Genomic DNA, 12591 nt, shown 5'->3' with positions numbered 1-12591 from the left:
GGCACATGTATACATATGTAACAAACCTGCACGTTGTGCACATGTACCCTAGAACTTAAAGTATAAAAAAAAAAAGAAAAAAAAGGTAGGGTCTTCCTCTGTCACCAAGGCTACAGTACAGTGGTGTGATCATAGCACATTGCAGTCTCCAACTCCTGGGCTCAAGCCTAGGAGGCTCAACCTAACTGTAGTTCAGCCTAATTGTAGATTTTCCTTCTGCATCCACATCTACCATGTTTCCATCCTCCAGCCTCAGCCTCCTGAGTAGCTGGGACTACAGGTGCATGCCACCCCACCCAACTAATTTCTATTTTTTTTTTTTGTAGAAATGGGGTCTTACTACGTTGCCCAGGCTGGTCTCAAACTCTGAGACTCAAGAGATCCTTGGCCTCCCAAAGCACTGGGGTTACAGGCATGAACCACCACATCCGGCCCACACTTGACACATCTATCTACAGGTATGTACTTCTTTTCGGTTCTCTTCATCTTCATGAACTTACACATTTGTTTAGAGTTCCTTACAATTTTAGCATGGTTTTAAGAGGGAGAGAGAGAGGGGAGATGACCACATGGTCAATCCTCCAGTTTTCCTTCATGAAGTCTAATAAAATTGTGTCAAGATAATTTTGACTATTTTTTCTTGGTTATTATGATGGTTGTGTTTTTAGTATCATTTCAAGCTTTAAAGCTTTTTATTTTTTTTTTAATAAACAAGGGTATCTATTTTAAAAAGTGGAAGAAGTTTAGAGGAATAATTTGAAATCTTGTATTTTGTTTTTCTAGCTCAATTAGAAATAGAGCATTTTTCCAATTTTAGAATGAATGAATACATACATAATATATTAGTGATAGTAATATGTGATAATATATAATGAATATATGTAATATACATAAATATCTTTAGATATATATAGAGGGAATTTGAATATTTTCTTTACCAGTTTACATAAACCCCAAGTATTCATGCTTTAATAATAATAAGCTGGTAAAAAAAGACATCCAGATTGTTTTCCTCCCTTTAAGCTAACCAAACCAAAAGTATTTTAATTTGTTTCTACTATGATAATGGAAATGCTTTACCTCTGTATATTGTTCGTTATTGCCTCAATGTTACTTCTTTAATTAGATGATAATTGTAGGTTTTCCTTCTTATGTACCAATATCTAACATGTTTCTATTATTATTATTATTATTATTATTTTGAGACAGAGTCTTGCTCTGTCACCCAGACTGAAGTGTAGTGGCACGGTCTCAGCTCACTGCAACCTCTGCCTCCCAGGTTCAAGCGATTCTGGTGCCTCAACCTCCTGAGTAGCTGGGACTACAGGCACCCGCCACCACATCTGGATAATTTCTGTATTTTTAGTAGAGACGGGGTTTTACCATATTGGCCGGGCTGGTCTCGAACTCCTGACCTGAAGTAATCTGCCTACCTCAGCCTCCCAAAAATGCTGGGAATACAGATGTGAGCCACCACGCCTGGGCTTTAATTATTTTTATTTCACTTTCTTTGAGATTTTCGCTGCCCCTCATGACTAGTTATCTAATATGATTTTGCAAAGTGTCTAGAAGGATGGAATCTTTGCTGTATTAAAATATCTAGTGTAGTTTTTTGACTTGCCATCGGCTGAAAATAGTTGGGTTTTAAATATTTTCATCTTTCCTTGTTCCTTTTGTTTTAAGATTGTCATAAGCATAGACCTTTAGCTTGATGCTTTCATGAGATAAATGGGAAACTGGAACTTGGAACTTGATTTCATCCACAAGTACACTGCTTTAAACTTTCACTTTTTATTAACAAAGCTAATGTGAAAGCAAAGTGTTTTCTGTTGCCACTTTAACTTCTTTAATTAAAAATGAAAGTTATAAGGTAGTAGTGCCATGGGTGAAGTTCTCATATCATCAGAATGGGGAAAATGGGTTTAAAATTAAAACTGTTGGCATGGCGGTGACTGTGCAGTACAGCATCAGGAGTTTTGACACTTTATTTAATGGAAAATGGATACCAGGGCCTTAAACTCATCTAGTATTGCCTTTTAAAAATTATAAAACTATAAGAGGCATGACTATGAGAAAAGCACTGATGAAAGCTGAGGGCGCCCTGGGAAGATGGGAGTTTGAAAGATTAAACATGAGTCCTGAGTTTTCAACGCTAAAAGAATGTGCGTTCTTGTTCTTAAATGAGGTCAGGCAAAGTAGCATTCCTCTTACTTTCACACACAGGTGTGGCAAGTGTCTGAAACCAACAATCACGCTAGAATGTGCCGAGCCCTGTTATAACAAAATTCCAGAGAGAACCCCTGACTCTCTTTGTGCCAATGGGATGGCTTTAGGAGTTAATTATTTTTCTGCCTAAGAAGCAAAGTACTCAGGAAAAGTGGGATTTGTTTTTGGAGAGTCTTTAAGAATCCCCCCAGTTTCCAATTATATCAGAAATGATCTTTTCAAACGTAGTTCCCCATTCCTGAAGATCTCTACCTACACTTACCGGAATTACTGTATCTGTCATGCTTGCGCAGTCTCTCTAGTAGAATTTCTAACATTTTGCAGAATTATGTTCTTTTCCCCAGAAGAAGCCAAATGCCGTACCAGACATATCATTTTATAAAATATTAATAGATTTTTCCAATATCAATATTATACACAGAGGTATTTCAGGCATACAAAAACGTTACATCTACAAAGACTTTTAACATAAAAATGTCCTTGGCTCGGGACTCATGGTAAAAGTGTAATAGCAAAGCTAAATTAATTTCACGGTAATTTATCATCCCTAAAATTTAAAGTGGGAGGAGGTGAAGGGTCTTTCCATCGTGCGCCTTCTCCATGTCTTCCAACAAAACGAAAGGCTAAGATTTAGTAAAAATAAACTAAAACGTGATCTGTCTGTGTAAACTTAGCAGGCATTTGCTTTTTTTCCCCCTAAGCCCACAGGTCGGTCCTTCTTGACATATTTGGCCAAGCTTAGAAACGTTGAGCTCCAACAGCACTGACACTTTCAGAAGATTGGGTTTTTAGATGAAGCAACTGTGGCTGACAGTGAGGACCTTTCCAAAGCACCAGCCACCAGCTGGCATGGCTGCCCAGGGCAAGCAAGACCTTCCATAACCCGCTGGCCTGCAGTGCCCAGAAAGCTGGAGGCGCCCCATTCCCTCCCAAATCAGTCCCCTTTGCTCAGTCTGCCGTGTGACAGGGAAGGGGCTGTGGGGCCCCATCTGTCCCCGCCATCACAGAACAGAGTAGGACTGCAGGGAAAACAGGAAACAGACTGCAACCCTCACATGGGTTTCTGACTTCGTATCAGCCGGTCCAAGATTCCCCTCATATTTCACTATATTATTTCATAGACTGACCTGGCAGGGAATTTTTCCTCTTTCTTTACCCCACCTTCCAGGAATGGCTGGAAAAATCATCTTCAATCAATTCACCTGGAAGTCTCCCAAGAGGACATGAGTGTCCTGTTAAGACATCCTTTTATGTTTTCAGTAGCTTTGCAGTTTTGTCTTTGGTGTGTTTTTCCCGTATTGTGCTTTTCCTTCATTTTTTTCCCCTGTGATTCATTAGTCTTTCTCCTGTTGTAGAGGGTTATAATTATATCCAAATTAATAGTCAAGAAAGCATTCACATTTAGGATAGCGGTTTTTCTACAGGAAATTAGGTTAGCTGCTTTCTTTCCCAGCGAAACCTCATTTTGCTGGGTTTTAAATTTTTTTCCCTGATTTTTGAAATAGCTTTATTATTTTCATCTGTTTATATATTGAAATATATACTATTTGGAGCATGTTATGAAAATTCTGAAACATGTAAAGAGGTTAAGAAAGACTACCCATAATTTCACTTCATGGAGACAATTTCTTTTCTCGTTTGAGCCAAATCATTCTGGTCCTCTTTAGGTAGCTAGAAATATAACTAACTATATGTGTGTAGACAGTTCTACCCTCTTCTTAGAATACTTAGAGCTATACCCTCTTATTAGAGTACTCAGAACTCCCTCAACCAATACCATCCTAACTTAGCCCAACTTTAACTTTAGGACCACAGACCGACCACACGTGGGCCTGTAGCACGGCTCAGCAACACAAATCCATCTCCCCAGTTGGCTCACTCTGCCACTCTCCAAAATCGCTGTTTCATGCCGTCTCCCTCAGTCATCAACACCCTTTCCCTTCCTCGCCTTTCAGTAGATAACCTTGTCTATTTCACTGAGAAACAAGAAGCAGTAAAATGAGAACTGTCTCATCACCCAGCCATCTTATGAAAAACACCAGCCTCCCTGCCTCTGTTCCCACCCTGGCTCTCCTGGTGCTGCAAGCAGCCCCTGCTCATGCACTGCGCCCCATCCCTCTTCCCGCTTAGTGGCTCATCGCTTCATTCTCCCACTCATCCCTTTTTCTCTCTACTCCTTGCTTCCCAGCAGCATAAAAGCATGTTATACTCTCTCTCTCTTCTTAAAAGCACTTCTTGGCCAGGCACGGTGGCTCATGCCTGTAATCCCAGCACTTTGGGAGGCCGAGGTGGGCAGATCACTTGAGGTCAAGAGTTCGAGACCAGCCTGACCAACATAGAGAAACCATGTCTCTATTAAAAATACAAAAACTGGGAGGCTGAGACGGGTGGATCACGAGGTCAGGAGATCGAGATCATCCTGGCTAACATGGTGAAACCCCGTCTCTACTAAAAAATACAAAAACTAGCCGGGCAAGGTGGCAGGCGCCTGTAGTCCCAGCTACTCGGGAGGCTGAGGCAGGAGAATAGCGTAAACCTGGGAGGTGGAGCTTGCAGTGAGCTGAGATCTGGCTACTGCACTCCAGCCTGGGCGACAGAGGGAGAGTCCGTCTCAAAAAAAAAACCAAAAAAACCCACAAAAAACAAAAATTAGCGGGGTGTGGTGGTGCATGCCTGTAATCCCAGCTACTCAGGAGGCCAAGGCAGGAGAATTGCTTGAACCTGGAAGGCAGAGGTTGCAGTGAGTTGAGATCATGCCGCTGCACTCTAGCCTGGGTGACAGTGAGACACCATCTCAAAAAAAAAAGCACTTCTTGTATCATGTCTGCCCCTTCTATAACCATGTTTCCCTGCTCCCCTTTATGACAAAATTTCTCAAGAGTTAGATAGACTTACCATTTCTACTCTGTATTGACTCTATTTTCTCATTTTCTAGATTCTTGATGCTCTAGCATTTGGGGGTCTTGATCCTGGAGAGACTGCCTCTTCCGGCACTAGCTAATTCCTGGAGATAGCCAAGGACTCCCCTGCAAGCATGCCTTTAACATACAAACTAACCAACCCGGAGCCCAACCCACAACCATCTCCTTTATCAAACTCTCACACACCAAGCCAATATTCCCCATGTACTAAGTCACCCCAGGGCCAGGTACAGGATAACCAGGGATCTTTCCTATAGCCCCAAAACAGCTGGAATTATTCAGACCATCCAATCCTAGGCATACTCAGTGTCTCTACCTTGATTCGCTCAGGACCAGAGACAGACACTGGTCCCAGGGATGGGAGCCACCCCCAGTCCAGTAGGGGGAAGCTTATTCTTCTGCACACGGTGAAGCTGTCTCCTCTCCCATCACAGCTCCCTGCTGGGGTCAGTGTCCTCATCCAGGTCCCTCTGATGATGGTGTCTACCATTGTTCTCTCTTTAAGCAGAGTGTTTCGGCTTTAGTATGGTCATTCTTCATTCGATCTGTTTACAATATACTGCAATCAATATAGATTAGAGACAGGCAAAATTTTTCTTCCGGAATTTCAAGTCAAAATGTATTTATTTTGAGATGGAGTCTTGCTCTGTCCCCCAGGCTGGAGTGCAGTGGTGTGATCTCTGCTCACTGCAGCCTCTGCCTCCCGGATTCAAGCGATTCTCCTGCCTCAGCCTCCCGAGTAGTTGGGACTATAGGCATGCACCACCACGCCTGGCTAATTTTTGTATTTTTAGTAGAGATGGGGTTTCACCATGTTGGCCAGGCTGGTCTCAAACTCCTGACTTCAAGTGATCCGGCTGCCTCGGCCTCCCAAAGTGCTGGAATTATAGGCTGAGCCACCACGCCCAGCATTCACATAGTTCTTTAGGCCGTTCCTATATCAGCACATGCTAAACAGCGTGGAAGGAGGAAGTCCGGCCTCGTGTTGCTGGCTAATATCTGAGACAGATGTTGTGCAAAGAACTGTTAGCAATTGGGGTTTGATTTCATTGTTTAAGTGATTTAGGGACTAAAAGTTTGGCACCATGGGATATTTTGGAATCCAGGAAGTGGGAAGTGTGTGTTAGGCACTTTTTTTTTTCCCTTTTCTTTTCTTTCTTTCTTTTTTTTTTTTTTGAGATGGAGTCTTGCTCTGTCACCCAGGCTGGAGTGCAGTGGTACAATCTTGGTTCACTGCAACCTCCACCTCCCGGGTTCAAGTGATTCTCCTGCCTCAGCTTACTGAGTAGCTCAGATTACAGGCACACACCACCATGCCTGGCTCATTTTCTTTGTATTTTTAATAGAGATAGGGTTTCACCATGTTGGCCAGACTGGTCTCGAACTCCTGGGCTCAAGTGATCTGCCCACCTTGGCCTCCCAAAGTGCTGGGAGTACAGACGTGAGTACCACATTTCTATCTCTGCTTTGTGGTGGCTGCTCCAACAGATTAGTTAGGCTTCTTGGAAATAAAAGATTTGGGTGCATGGAATTGCATAGACAGGCTAATGAGGGTAGAAGGACAATGTACAGCATTTTAAAGGCTTAAAAAGGAAGAGAAACTGAATTTTAAACTTGAGTTAGCAATATTATAAGCAAATTGGTGTTTTTTTTTTTTTTTTTAAAGAAACCTACAGTAGATTTTATTTAAAACTGAATATTTAACGGTTTATTGGGTAAGCCTAAAGGCTTGAAATTACACGTCTATGAATTTAGGCCTAGCGTTTTTGACACCTTGGATCCTATTCTCCTTCCTTTGCTATTTTTTAACTTACTGCAACAGATGAGGGGCTCTTAAACCATCTGTTAACCTTTCTTTCTCCTTTTTTTTAACCGTGTAGAGTCGCTCAAGGCAAGAAGACCCAGTGCCAGCAAGACTGAAACAAAAAAGCAAAAGAGGTGAGCATGGAAGAGATCATTGGGTTTGACATTTCAAGGCTTGGACCTATTAATTTTTTATGCCCTGCTACTTGTATATCGTTAATAAAAATCTGACGAAAAACTTTTTAGGATGTATTTGTTGCTTTGGCTTTGATCTTAATGTTTGCAAACTAATACATTAATACATGTGAAGCCTTAAGGAGTTTTTCTAAGAGAATATTTCCATACATTATATTTTCATTTCCATTTTAGGTAGCTGAGCCTCTGTGGGGTTGCAGATGGTAGTGGCATTCGATTTTGGTGGGAAACGTATCTCTTTGCCTGCCGTTAAATGTTACTTCCCAGACATAACGAAACCTTGTCATCAGTCTTTTACCTAAATTCACTTCTGCGAGAGCCCCACACCTCTAAGATGGTGTTGTCATTTCAAATTCTTCATTTTAAAAAGATATGTGAAACTCCATTCAGTTATTTGCCATAGTAAAACCAGTCCCAGATCATCTAACAGCAGGGATTGCTGTCTAGTTATTAAAATTTCACTTGGATTAGGTTGCAGAGATCAGCTCAACTGAATGTCATTTTTTTTTTTACCCCTTTATAGGTGTCTGTTCCCTAGTAGCAACATCTGTGACTGAGTTGTGACAAACTCAAAAGTTAAGCCAACACACATGCGTCATCTTTTTATTTATATGTTACCTCTCTGCTCCCGAATATAAGATATAGTGAAGGCATGAAAAAAATGTTCACAAGAACCCCCTAAGCAACAAATGAGACTTGAGGGTCTAATGAATACTTGCATTATATTTGAAAATTTACTTTATAAAGTAAGTAGACATGAAACTTGAATGATTACTTACTATTTTATGCCTAGTGTTCCATTGTTGGAACACCAAGCCTGTGGGAGTTATTTATATCCTACTGCTCAAGGTCAGCGCCAAGGTCTGATTTTTCACTTATGCAAAAATTCAAAAAATTGCAACCTCTGGCATAAATGGGTTAAAAATGATCACTAACCCAATTTTGAACAGTTGGATAGGCTATTACAATGACCCTCTCAGTTGCACATTACTTGAAAGTGACTGTGAAATTCATTGAATATTTATGATTTATGTTGAGTATAATACTACCTTCAATCGTTTTCAAATTTTTATCCTTGTAAGTAATGTTTGAAATGTCTGTCATATTCTAATTTATGAGTAATTAATTATTCTGGTAAATGTTAAGTACCTTTTTTTACAGGACAGTGTATGGAAAGAAAAAGTATACTACACAGAAAAGAAAAATTAATTCAGATTAACCATTAAAATAAACACTGATCAGCATAATGATTATTATCAAAATTTCTTTTACTATTGTTCCCCAAAAGATGGATGCAATTCTTATCAATATGGTTATTTTTTTAGATCCACTAGAGGGAGTAATGCTGTACAGATATGTATTTTTTAATGAAAAAAATTTGTTTGTCATTGAGTTCGTAAATAAAATTTTGGTAATAGTATTATCAAAATTCAACAGCCATGGAGTTGAGTGTGGCTTTTTATTTACAACTCTTACTAGATGACAGAGGGGAGCTCTATACTTCCACGCATTTGTCCTACTTCTTTCTCTCCCTTCTAATGTAGTTCCTTAATTTTCTAATTCTGCTTATTGTCCTGAGGCAATATTGATATGCAAATAAGCTTTAGCATTCAAAAACTGAAGCTTTTGAGATTCTGACTTTCATTTCCTAGAGATTCTGTGTTTGGTACAGTAGCTCCACGACAGGGAATAAATGATTACAACTTGGTTTCCATCACAGCTTTTAAGAGCAAGCCTTCTGACTCAGAACCTGCTCCCGGACCTCCCCGTGGTCTCCCTGGACCAGTGCTGTGACTCTGGGGGAACGCCAGGGAAGGAAGAGAGGAAAACCTCGTTATTGATGCTAAATGATACCCTCTCAAACAGGAGAGTTCTTCTCATCTTCTGTTTTCTGTGAAGCAAGGATAATAAGAAGCTTCAAATTGAAACATGTTTTATTTTTCAAAACTTAAAGAGCTTAAGGTAATTTATACATGCACTTTTAAAAATTTTAAGAAGTACTGAAAGGCTTGTAGTGAAAAGCTCATCTTCCACTCCTCAGAGCGATCACTTTGTAAAATGAAATTTTTATTGAGGTAAAATTTACATATGGTGAAATACGTACACAGACTTTAAGTCTTCAAGCCAAGTGGTTTTGATAAAAATTGGTGCAGTGGTGTAACTACCACCACGTTCAAGATACAGATCATTTCTATCACCCCTGAAAATACCTTCATGCCCTTTGGTCATGCTATACAGGAAAGCAAAAGTAATTCACCATAATGACCATGAAAATGACCATTGAGTAGAAGAATTGTTATGGAAATATCTTTTACAATTGTTTTTAAAATATGAAATAGTTATAAATATGGTTATATTTTGGATCCCCTAGAGGGAGTAATAAAGTCCAATTGATCAATTTTTTTTCTTTTATCTCTTGTATTTTTGATATCATTATTCAAGAAACCTAAGATCACTAAGATTTACTCTCATGCTTTCTTCTAAGAGTTTCACAGTTTTAGCTCTTATATTATAGTCCATGATCCATTTCGGGTTTAATTTTGTGTATGGTGTGAGGGAAGGGTCCACACATACTTTTACATGTGGCTGTACAGTTTTCCCAGCATTGTTTGTTGAAAAGATTATTCTTTCCCCCATTGGATTGTTTGGGTACCCTTGTTGAAAGCAATTGAAAGCAATTGATGATGACTGTAAAGGGTTATTTCTGGACTCTTAATTCTCTTCCATTGATCTAAATGTCTCTCCTTATGTCAGCACCACACTGTCTTGAATATAGGAGTATTGTATTAAGCTTTGAAATCAGGGTGAATAAGTCCTCCAACTTTGTTTTTCATTTCCAGATTGTTTTTGCTATTCTGTGGATTTAGCATTTCTATATAAATTTTAGATCAGTTTGTCAATTTCTGCAAAAATAGCCAACTGAGGTTTTAATAAGGATTGCATTGAGTCTTAGATCAATTTGTGGGGAATTGTTATCCTAATAATACCAAGTCTTCCAGCCTTTGAATTGTAATGTCTCTCTCCATTTATTTAGATCTTCTTAATTTCTTTCAACAAAGTTTTGTAGTTTTCAGAGTGTAAGCTTTGCACTTCTTTTGTTAAATTTGTTCCTAAATATTTTATTGTTTTTGATTCCATATTGTGAATGGAACTGCTTTCTTAATTTCATTTTAGATTGTCCATTGTTAATGTATAGAAATACAATTGATTTCTCTATGCTGATTTATCCTGCCACCTTGCTGAATTCATTTATTAGTCATCTTTTAAAAATAGATTCTTTTTTTTTTTTTTTTGGAGACGGAGCCCAGGCTGGAGTGCAGTGGCCGGATCTCAGCTCACTGCAAGCTCTGCAGCCCAGGCTGGAGTGCAGTGGCCGGATCTCAGCTCACTACAAGCTCCGCCTCCCGGGTTCACACCATTCTCCTGCCTCAGCCTCCCGAGTAGCTGGGACTACAGGCGCCCGCCACCTCGCCCGGCTAGATTTTTTGTATTTTTTTTAGTAGAGACGGGGTTTCACCGTGTTAGCCAGGATGGTCTCGATCTCCTGACCTCGTGATCCGCCCGACTCGGCCTCCCAAAGTGCTGGGATTACAGGCTTGAGCCACCGCGCCCGGCCAAAACTAGATTCTTAAAAGGATTTTCTGTATATGAGATTTTGTTGTCTGAAAATAAAAATAGTTCTATTTCGGACTTTTGAGTCTGGGTGTCTTGTGTTTCTTTTGCTTGCCTAACTTCCCTGGCGAGAACCTCCAGTACAACACTGAAGTGAAGTTATAAAAGTCGGCATCTTTGTCTTGTTGGCAATCTTTTGCTTAGTAGAGGTGTAAAATTTTGATGAAGTTCAACTTATCAATTTTTTTCCCCTTACAGTTAGTGCTTTTTGTGTTCTAAGAAATCTTTGCCTACTTCAAGATTATGAACTTTTTTTATTTTTCATATAAGTTTTGTAATTTATCTTATAAGTTTAGGTCTATGATACATTTCAAATTAATTTTTGCATATGTGTGAGGAAGTAAGTGAAGTTCTCTTTAAAAATCCATAACCGGCTGGGTATAGTGGCTCATAACTGTAATTCCAGCACTTTGGGAGGCCGAGGTGGGTGGATCACCTGAGGTCAGGAGTTGGAGACCAACCTGGCCAACATAGTGAAACCCCATCTCTACTAAAAAATACAAAAATTAGCCAGGCGTGGTGGCGGGCACCTGTAGTCCTAGCTACTCGGGAGGCTGAGGGAGAATGGCTTGAACCCAGGAGATGGAGGTTGCAGTGAGCCGAGATTGAGCCACTGTACTCCAGCCTGGGTGACAGAGCAAGTGTCTGTCTAAAAAAACAAAAAACAACAACAAAAAAAGCCATAACCATATTTATAAATAAAGACATGTAGATATAGAAATCCAGTTGTATCATATCATTTATTGAAAAGATTATTATTTTATTTACTTCATTGAATAACATTTGCATCTTTATTGAAAAATGAACTTATATTTACCAAGGCTACAAATACGTAAAAGTTATGCTGGCCTCATAAAGTGAGTTTGAAAGCATTCTCTCCTTCTCCATTTTCTGAAAAGATTTCTGTGAAATTGGTATTATTTTTTCCTTTGAAGTTATTGATAAAATTTACCAGTGAAATTTACATGGGCCTGGAGATTTTGTGGGAAGATTTTTGATTATGAGCTCAATTTCCTTTATAGATAGAAGTCAATTCAGATTTTCTATTTCTTCTTAAATGTCCCTTAGTAAATTGTGTTTTTAAAGAAACTTATCCACTACTTAATTGTCCTTTTACTTAATTGGGCTGGAGCCATCTTCCCACCTCAGCCTCCCAAGTAGCTGGGACTACAGGCATGCACCACCATGACAAGCTAATTAAAAATTTTTTTATATATATATAAGAAATGATGTCTCACTATATTGCCCAGGCTGGTCTTAAACTCCTGGGCTCAAGCAATCCTGCCTCAGCCTCCCAAAGTGCTGGGATTACAGGCATGTGCCAACATAACCGACCTTTCTCTTTCATTTCTGATGTTGGTACTTTGTGTCTTCTCTCTTTTTTCTTGATTAGTCCTACTTATTTTTTATCAATTTATTAATCACTTCAGGGCACTAACTTTTGGATTTGTTATTTGTTTCTTTTTGTCTGTTTTGTATTTGTTCTTCTTTAACCGGTTTCTTAAAATACTAACTTTAAATGTTGATTTTAATTAATTCTTTCCTAACATAGACATTTACATTGTAAATTGCTCTCTTCTATGTTTTCTAACTTTGTGTGTTGTTTGAATTATCATTCACTTTTAAATACTTTATAATTTCCATTGTGTTTCTTCTTTGAGCTATAGTTTGTTTGGAAGTACGCTGTTTAAACATTTGGAGATTTCCTAGATATCTTACAGTTATTGACGTAATTGTAAGACGTAATTGTATTCCGTGTGGTAAGACTATCCTC

At 39.2% G+C, this 12591-nt stretch overlaps 1 long non-coding RNA gene across 1 annotated transcript in view; it reads left to right on the top strand.

Moving 5' to 3' along the window:
• Positions 1-10394, top strand: part of LOC105495576 (uncharacterized) — a 44971-nt gene extending 34577 nt beyond the window's left edge. Inside the window, exons 3-5 of the long non-coding RNA XR_011617399.1 lie at positions 327-458; positions 7028-7085; positions 8866-10394. This is a non-coding gene — a long non-coding RNA (uncharacterized lncRNA). The remainder of the gene's footprint in view (positions 1-326; positions 459-7027; positions 7086-8865) is intronic.
• The last annotated feature ends 2197 nt before the right edge of the window (positions 10395-12591 follow it).

Source organism: Macaca nemestrina, chromosome 20 (genome assembly GCF_043159975.1).
Source record: "Macaca nemestrina isolate mMacNem1 chromosome 20, mMacNem.hap1, whole genome shotgun sequence".
Lineage (NCBI taxonomy): Eukaryota > Metazoa > Chordata > Mammalia > Primates > Cercopithecidae > Macaca > Macaca nemestrina.
This window is presented reverse-complemented; position numbering and strand designations above follow the sequence as displayed.